This window comes from Garra rufa, chromosome 1 (assembly GCF_049309525.1).
Source record: "Garra rufa chromosome 1, GarRuf1.0, whole genome shotgun sequence".
Taxonomy (NCBI): Eukaryota; Metazoa; Chordata; class Actinopteri; order Cypriniformes; family Cyprinidae; genus Garra; species Garra rufa.
Genome location: NC_133361.1, coordinates 106,617,892 through 106,627,601, shown reverse-complemented (window position 1 = coordinate 106,627,601; position 9,710 = coordinate 106,617,892). Strand labels below are relative to the sequence as shown.

The following is a 9,710-nucleotide window of genomic DNA, read 5'->3' as shown; positions in this document are numbered from 1 at the left end:
GCAGGACATCGAGGCACCAGCGCGATCACTTGCATTTTTTTCATTGGAAGCAATTTAAAATTATCCGTCATTTTTGCTCACAAAGTACGAGTAATACATCGGAAAAAACGTTACAGCATTTTTATAAAATAAAGAAAACAAAAATTATGTGCTTTCTGCCGTCTGGTTCTTGAACAGGAGTGCTTAACAAAATGAAGCGAAATGCATGCCTCACAGACATAATAAATACATTTATAGAAAGCTTTAAATTATTACTTTACGAAATAAAACAAATCAAAAGCACAAACTCTTTCATGTAATCCGTAAAGATGAATTTCTCTCTAAAGGCGCGTCCAAAAAGGAGATTGCGAGTCAGGATCTTTGCGACACTGACTCAGAATACACAAATTAATTAATAAATAATTCATTTATGTCCTTACTCTTTCCTCGACGCATTCATTGTTATTTATTTTTGCCGGTGCTTGGGGCGAGTTTTAGCCTATTGTGTGCGCTTGAATGCGGATTCAGCTGCGCTAAAGCACACTAAACGGTGTCTGAGTCGGTCTCAAAAGTGAAAGCGAAAGTGAAGTTTCGTGTTGTTTCCACCAGCGCGGCATTTTTTTTCTTCACCATAATTGATGGATGTCTAAATTATGAAAATAAGGAGAAGCCTAAAACAGGCCAGATGCCGGCCCAGGTCTGAACTATGACGTGAAAATTGGCCCGAAGCCGTAGCCCTGGGGTGTAAAAAAAAGTCAGGGCCCATCAGCCCGGGCTGAAGTGCAGCGCTTTAATTGACTGCTTTGATGTGCTGCAATACCTTAGGGCACTGTTTTAATACTTACATCTGATTTTTTTTCTTGCCCCCCCTGACTCAAGAGTCAAATGTCGCCCATGCCTACATCCAACGCAAACTGCATCCAAAGCAATTTAAATACTCTGCATATTGATAGCGACTCCATGATGCGCGAAAATTTTATTCAATATTAGAATGTTTGCGGGAGACAACAGTCCCGCACAAGGCTTTAATACAAAAACGGAGACAATGAATGGCGACTGTAGAAAGCAAAAGCCGAACCCCGGACATTTTGGGCGATTTAGGAATCCCGGCCGGACGCATTTTTTTAAGTCCAAAAAGAGGACATGTCCGGGGAAAAGAGGACGTATGGTCACCCTAGAACAAGTCATTTTGTTCAGTTTATGTCAGTTCATTTATAATCTTCCAGTTACATTGCTTTTCCCAGCAAGGTAAAAGTTTGTCTAATATTTTAATTCAGAAAAATCAACACATGGAATTGAGAGACATACTCGTCATAGTCACACTTTGAGGGAATCTACTGTAATCACTTAATATTTGAAATTACAGTAAAGCAGATGGTCAGGTATGGCCACAGTACAAAAAAAAAGCCTTATGGTAAACAAAAAGATGAAGGATGCATTAAAGTGATAAATGTATCCCACAGTCAGCTCTGGTGTGAACATAGACTTGATTTCACAAACCTTTTTTTGTCATTACACTCTTGAACAAGGAACACAGACAAAGTCTGACATTTGCATGATTATTCACATATCTGTAAGTGTGATGGAAAATGTTTTTATTACTTTGACTACACTTGAATGTCTTTCAAAATGAATGTGTAGACAATTGTAGAAATTGCTTCTTTTTCTAAACCTCTTCTTGCATTGAAGAAAACGGCAATTTCTTTCCAACATGAGTTTGCGAATGACGTTTAATGCTGCTTAGACATGTGAAACTCTTCTCACACTGAACACACTTGTACGGTTTCTCTCCAGTGTGAACTCTCTTGTGAATCTTAAGGTTTACTTTAACATTGAAACTCTTTCCACACTGTTCACAGGTGTAAGGTTTCTCTCCAGTGTGAATGCCCAAGTGAACCCTGAGGTTTCCTTCTCTTGAACAACTCTTTCCACAGTGATGACACATGAAAGGCTTTTCTCCCATGTGAGTTACTACATGAGTCTTAAGATGTTCCCTCTCTGTGAAACTCTTTCTGCACTGATTTAAAACTCTTCTTTCTTGAGTGAACCTTTATGTGCTTATTAAGGTTTGCGCTGTGTCTGAAACTCTTCCCACATTGATCACATTTAAATGGACTCTCTCCAGTGTGAATTCTCATGTGAGTATGGAGGTTTCCTTTATACGTGAAACTCTTTGCACACTGAGAGCAGGTAAAAGGTTTCTCTCCAGTGTGAATTCTCATGTGGAGAGTAAGCGTACTTTTCTGTGTAAAACTCTTTCCACACTGAGGACATACGAACGGCTTCGTTTCGGTGTGAATGATCATGTGAGTCTCAAGAACTCCATTTCGTGTGAAACTTTTTCCACAGAGTTTACAAATGTAAGGCTTCTCTCCAGTGTGAATTCTCATGTGGACAATAAGATTTTTTTTCAGCGTAAAACTCTTTTCACACTGAGGGCAGGCAAAAGGCTTCTCTCCAGTGTGAGTTTTCATGTGGGCCTTAAGGTTTTTTTTTCTTTGTAAAACTCTTTCCACACTGAGGGCATATTAACGGCTTCTTTTCAATGTGAATTTTCATGTGAGTCTTCAGATCTCCATTTCGTGAGAAACTCTTCCCACACTGTTGACAGCTGTAAGGTCTCTCTCCAGTCTGAATTCTCATGTTAGAATTAAGATTTGTACTTGGTGTTTTTTTATTTATTTCTGGTGAGGAAGTTTTTTTATTCTGTGAGCAACTAATTGATTTTTCTTCAGTTTTGAAATCATGTTTCTCATTTTGATCTTTCTCTTCTGTTTCATTGAGTTCTTGACTCTCCTCTTTCAGTGCCATCAGGTCTGAGGTGAAATGAGAAAAATGTAAGTTAACAGCAGTTTAATGGCACAAAGCAACAGACATAAAACATTCAGACTAATGCTGTCAATTAATTAAAAAACTATTTGACAATAAACAATTTCACATTGAATCTCCAAATTAATGTAAGAAAACATAAAGATTGTACATTAAAAATATGTGGCTTATTGGCATCTTTTTACCAAGTAGCCAATTGTTTTTGAAAACCAGTCTCATTGATACAAATACTGCTGCTGATCTGTCTCTATTAAACGCATTTCCTTCCAATTTTAATCATTAATTATAGCTATAATTAAAAACAATTCTTTGTAACATGTATGGGTGAATGACGGATAAGGATTTAAAATGTGGAAAAAAATAAAACAGGCAAAAAATGTAAATGTTAGTACTTTCTATACTTATTACAGTGTTGTGTATGTGATGCAATGATATTTACACATTTCAAGAATGTAATTAACCATTTTTTTTGATGAATCAGATCTTTTTCCTCATGAAAAAGTCATTCCTGGGTAACGTAATAAATTTTAAAATTAATTACATTTCTATCATTGTTGGCATATACAAATGTACTTATCTCCATATTTGGAGCTCAACAAACAATTAGTGCTCAGAAAACTACATTTTAATCACAATTAATATAATCAATTTGGGATTTCATATAGGCACAGGCTCATTTTGGGCTGCTGCCAATTCAAAATTCAGAACCAAATAAAGAAAAAAACTGGAAAATGTTTAAAAATGTTTTCCAATAAAGTAAATAAGACTTGTTTTATCATTAACTCAACAAAAAGCTGAATTGTGTTATCTAACACAGAAATATGGGTTAAATGAATTGCCCGTGTCATTGTTAGCCAGAATGACATACTGTTAGACGGAATGACATTCTGCAATATTTTTCAGGATTACCATAAGAACCATCATCAGTATAATTTTTCTTTCCAACACTCAAATTTGAAACTAAGTAAGATACACTTGACAGTTGCAAAACTCACAGTTTTTAATGATTTAAAAAAAGTACAACAGGCTTTTTGGGAACTGGTCTTGATTTGTAGTAGCTACACACAATAATAATAATAATAATAATAATGATGAGTATTAGATGCAGGTTGTAATCACACCAATTTCATTACAATCGTATTTTCTAAATATTACAGTAAATCTGTAAAATTATAATGCTTCATAAACAATGGCCAGGGGTATAGTGTATGATGTGTAATAACACATTACACCGCTAAAACATTTAGGCTTATTACAAATGAGTGTGAACCTATTTTGATTAATATTTCAAGTTTGCTTGTTACTGACACATTATTGTTCCACTGAATCATCACCCTAATACCTTGCTCTCTTTTTTCCAAGATACTCAGTCCTAGCTTCTGCATCTGTGTTTATTCTGGCTCTGAACCGTCTCTGCCTCTCTTTATTAGACAGAGGCATCTGGAAGAACAGAATTGACCTTAAAACACCAGAAGCTATACAAAAGTTTTAAAATGGGTAACACTTTATAATAACGGCACGCTATTAATCATTAGTTAAACATTAGTAAACAGTTAATACATCATTTATAAAGCATTAAAAGACATTAATAAGCAGTTTATAAATACAGCTATAAATGCTTTATTCTTGATTTAAAAGCATATCTATAATGTGTTTAATAATTGGATTTCCATACTTTAATTTCATACTTGTAGGTAGGCTTATAAATCAAGCATTAAAGGGATAGTTCACCCAAAAAGGAACATTTGATGTTTATCTGCTTACCCCCAGGTCATCCAAGATATAGGTGACTTTGTTTCCTCAGAAAAACACAAACGAAGATTTTTAACGAAAACCGGTGCAGTCTGCCAGCCTTATCATAGACGTGGATGGGCACCAGGGGCCGGATTCACGAATATCTTCTTAAGAAATAAATTAAGAAATTTCTTAAGATAAATTCTAAGAAGTTCGTAAGAATGTTCTTAAGTGCAATTCTTGAAAAAATCTTAAGATATTCTCAAATATGTTCTTAAGAACATCTTAATTTCTTTCTTAAGAAAAAAAAATGATACATCTATCTGAGTGAATACATGGCTGAAGACGCATTTATAAACACTTCAACGTCTTTTTTGCGGTTTCTGCAGATTATCCTAATAATCATAAGCACGCACATTTTCGTCACGACCGTGTCTGGCGCTCGGCTTCATGTTTTTAATGCGCCGTGTTTTTGAACCGTTACTTTTAAAGGGTCTGTCTTAAGCTTTGGCGATCAGTTTATTCACTTTTGTGTTGTATTTTGTTGCCTCGTCTGAATGAACGCTTCCGTTATGTGTGTGCGCTGCTACAGCAAACGCGTCCTGCACATGCGCTAAATACGGCCAAAGATTATGTCGTATTTTTATTTATTTTTTTATTACATCTCCCTATCTGACTCGATTTTGTCGAGTTGCTACTAAGTTTTGATGACGGCAAAAAGTAGGGTCATACACAGGCTAATCATGACAGATCATTGTTTACATTATCAGTCATTGCTGTCACTTCAGCGAACTCTTGCTCATCTCTAATAGTCCTAATATGTATTATATGTAGCTAGTAGTGTTGCAATGCTTAAATATAACAGTTAATTTGAAATAACCCAATCAATTAATTAAATAATTATTACTATTTGGGATTTAAGACAAGTCTCGGGCTATCCTAACTTTAAGAAGTTATTTACGATGGTTTTTAAGAAGATTCTTTTCAAGAATTTGAATTTTCTTAATTTTTGTCTTAAGAACAATCTTAAGTAAAAAGATAAGAATATTCTTAAGATGATTTTTTTGGGAATACAAAATATTCTTAACTTTTTTCTTATTTTAAAAAATAAGAAGAAAATGGCAGTTAAGAATAAATTTCTTCTTAAGAATGTTTCGTGAATCCGGCCCCAGACCTTTAAAAGTAAACAAAAAACATGCACAGACAAATCCAAATTACACCCTGCGGCTCATGACGATACATTGATATCCTAAGACACGAAATTATCGTTTTTTGTGAGAAACTGAACAGTATTTATATCATTTTTTACCTTTGATACACAGCAACATCCATCTGTCCTGTGCACGAGTTTGGCATCAGTCACGTCACATGTGCACGCGCTCTTTGTAGAATACGCAAACGCCGGAAGTGATCTTTCGCATGTACACGACACTCATTTTTTACACAGTGCACACAGACTGTGGGTATAGCGGCTATTCAAAATGGTAATTATTGCGCTTATCCCGATTGTTCAAACTGATTTAAAGCTAAAAGATTACGTTTGCTTGCGCAAACTCATCCGGGACTTTTCACTGATTTCCCCTTACGGCGTTTGCGTATTCTACGCTAGAGCGCGTGCTCATGTGACGTGACTGATACCAAACTCGTGCTCATGACAAATGGACCTGGCTGTGTATCAAAGGTAAAAAATGATATAAATACTGTTCAGTTTCTCGCAAAAAACGATCGTTTCGTGTCTTAAGACATCAATGCGTCATCACGAGCCGCAGGGTGTAATTTGGATTTGTCTGTGCATGTTTTTGTTTACTTTTAAAGGTTTGGTGCCCATCCACATCCATGATAAGGCTGGCAGACTGCACCGGTTTTCATTAAAAATCTTTGTTTGTGTTTTTCTGAGGAAACAAAGTAACCTACATCTTGGATGCATCGGGGGTAAGCAGATAAACATCAAATTTTCATTTTTGGGTGAACTATCCCTTTAAGAATTTATAGCTGCATTTTAAATCGTAAATTTATTAATGAATTAACTGTTTAATGATGCTTAAATAATGATTAATAACGTGTAGTTATTATAAAGTATTACCAAATGTGGATATATTAATAATAATGATTACATTATTCATGATTTGACCATTAACATTACAAAAGTTCAATTCAATGATAATTAAGTGTGAATCATATAAAATCAAGATGAATGACAGCAAAAATACGGCAAAAAACATACAATTATGTAAATAATGTTAATGTTAATAATATAACTTTAATAACTATACCTAAAAGTTTACAAATGTTAATTAAAAACTAGATTGTTATGTTTATGTCATTCTGGATAACGGATGACATGTCCTGGCTAACAGAGATTTTTGGTATCCAAGAATGACATGTTGTTATCCAGGAATGACAAAACGAATATTTTTCTTTATAATCAGGCACTAATTTAACCACCTATGGAAAACTACAACTTAGCCATCATCGCTTTAAGGTAATCTTTTAGATCAAATAGATAGTTTTTTCATATAAAAACATTATAAATAGTTTGTCAGTGTTATCCAAAAGGACACATGATATTGCTACAAAGTGCATCAGTGACCGAAAAGGTCAAAATATCAACATTTTAAGAGACGCTTAGTCACCTTTGCACTTGTTCTGGTGCTCCTTCAGGGTCTTCTTTTTGATACAATATTATGTCACATGACATACCACAATGCATTATGGTCTAAAATGGTCATTGGTGTCTGTTATCCAGGAATGACATTACAGGAATCACAATTTGGGGACAAAAGTCTTTCTGTCATTAAAATGTAATTAAGCTCAGTATTATAACCATATTTGCAGGTATCGTTTAAAACATCAATACAATTATGCCCAAGTAGATTTTAAATATTTTTATTTTTATTATTTACATTTTTATTGTATTTTTGTACTCAGATTTTAAGCCGGGACAGTTACCCGGAATGACGTTTTGGGACTTTTGAGCTCAATAGTTCCTTAAAGATTAATTATTTATAATGAATTCTCACAAGAGTAATTAAAGAGGGGAAAGTTGAGTCATTTAATGAAATGCATTTAAAAATGTATACATTTTTAATATTATGAATATGCTTTGGACACCAGAATTGACATGCCACGTCATTGACCCGTATATTGTTGTGCTTTTATCACAACTACCATATAATGATAAAAAACACTCCTTTTAAAAAACCCACACATAATCTGCCATGTTTATCTTCACGTTAGAGAATTTAAAAGCAGCATTCAAGTAAGAAATATTTCCTAATTAAACTCACAAAGGTTACGATGAGAGATTTTCGGTTTCTATTTTATTGTTTGGCTCCAGAGTTGGAGAGTAACAAAGTACATGTAACGTCATTTCATATTTAAAATACAAAATGAGTAACTATTACGGTTAACTATTACAGAACATGTTACTGTTTCAGATGCAGAACAGTTATTTGATGCATTCATGACGTCTAGACTGGACTATTGTAACACACTACTATGTGACTGTCCTGCATCTTCAGTAAAACAAGCTACAAGCTGGTGTTTCTGAAATATGACTATTTATTGCTTGTTGTAATGAACATTCACTGCTATTTACATTTTAATATCACACTTTTGATGATAGCAGAAAAATCACTTAATAAAACAAATGTCAAGTTAAAAACTGAAGTGTCATTGTTTGCTTCAAGCAAAATAACATTTTTTTTGTCAGATACCACTTTCATTGTTTTCTAATCAAAAGTAGATACTGTGTTTAATGTTACACTAAATATGTTTTTTTTTTCTATAGAGCTGGACATTTTAATAAGGATCAAATGAATTAGTTCAGCTTTGAGAATATAAACCAACCTGTTTGTTCCTCAGTATCTTCATGTTTGACTCTGAATGTTTCTTCAATCTTCATGTCTTCACTCTCCTCTTTAATAAATGCCATATTTATAATAGTGTCACATGGATCTCTGTTGATCCTCCAGGAGTTTTTCTGTGTGTTTGTCCACTGTGTCCTGTTTAAAATGAGAATACATAATAGAAAGAAAAATCAATGCAAACTAGATCTCTATCTGCTTGTCATTCAGCTCCTAGTTCAGTAGTCAGTGCACTACAAAGACAGTCAGAGAGTTAACAGACTTATATTTTATAATTTTTATATATATAAATAACACCAAAGGTTCATATTAAGATTATAATTTTAGGCTATTTTGATTTACATTTGGTATTCAATTATTTGTTTATCTAATATATTACACTTTCATGAAATCATTCTCGGTTGTGATTCACTCGTTTGTGTTTGTGTTGTCGTTTGTAGTCCGCGTGCCGCTGAATCGAATCACTGAATCATTTCACAAATGATTTGATTCAAATGATTCGGATTCTCAATTTCTCTCATCACTTCTTATCATCACACGATTGATTCATGGTATAGAAAGCGAAATAGAAACTTACCTTCTCTGTTACTAAAGGCTAACGTCTTTAGTGACACTGGATAAAGAATTTCAACGTTATATTTAATAAGGATGATTTACTTTACATAGCTTGCAAAAACGCAACAATATCCATTGGTTTAAAAACTTTAAAAGCACAAACCTTTCTTTAGGCGACTGACAACAGATGAGGAGCGCAGCGCATCTTTATGACGTCACATCACCAGAGCAAAATAAAAGTCCCATTGGTGCACTGCTCTCTAGAATCACAAACACATCATAGAAATGTTGTATATAGAATAGAATTTCGTTCTCATATGATGATGTTTTTCTAAAGTTACTAACATTGTAAATCTATTAATAATATTCTTTATTAATGTTAATTTATAACACTATGGTTTCTGTTTATATACCTTGCCATTAAATTCACATTAAACTAGTCAATGCTGCTGTGTAACGTTTACAAAGGTTGTGTGATGGCAAATTTAAAAGGAATATAGTCCATTGATTATTACCTTTTCAGTTTCGTTAATTGGCAAAAACATATTCAGCTGTTACTCCTTATCTTCTTTTGTTAACATTGAAAAGTTTGGCTAATAAATACAAGACACAATAAACAGTTTATTAGAAACTTTAACTAGAAGTACTTCCATCAGAAAAAAAAAACAAATATGTAATGTTGTATTAGTGTTATGATTTTAGTGAAGTTAGACGTTTTGAAAACAAAATACCTTTAATACACCTGCA

General features: G+C 33.8%; 1 pseudogene; it reads right to left on the bottom strand.

Moving 5' to 3' along the window:
- Window positions 1-1,362: 1,362 nt before the first annotated feature.
- On the bottom strand, window positions 1,363-2,776 carry LOC141341307 (uncharacterized; annotated as a pseudogene).
- Between the last annotated feature and the right edge of the window lie 6,934 nt (window positions 2,777-9,710).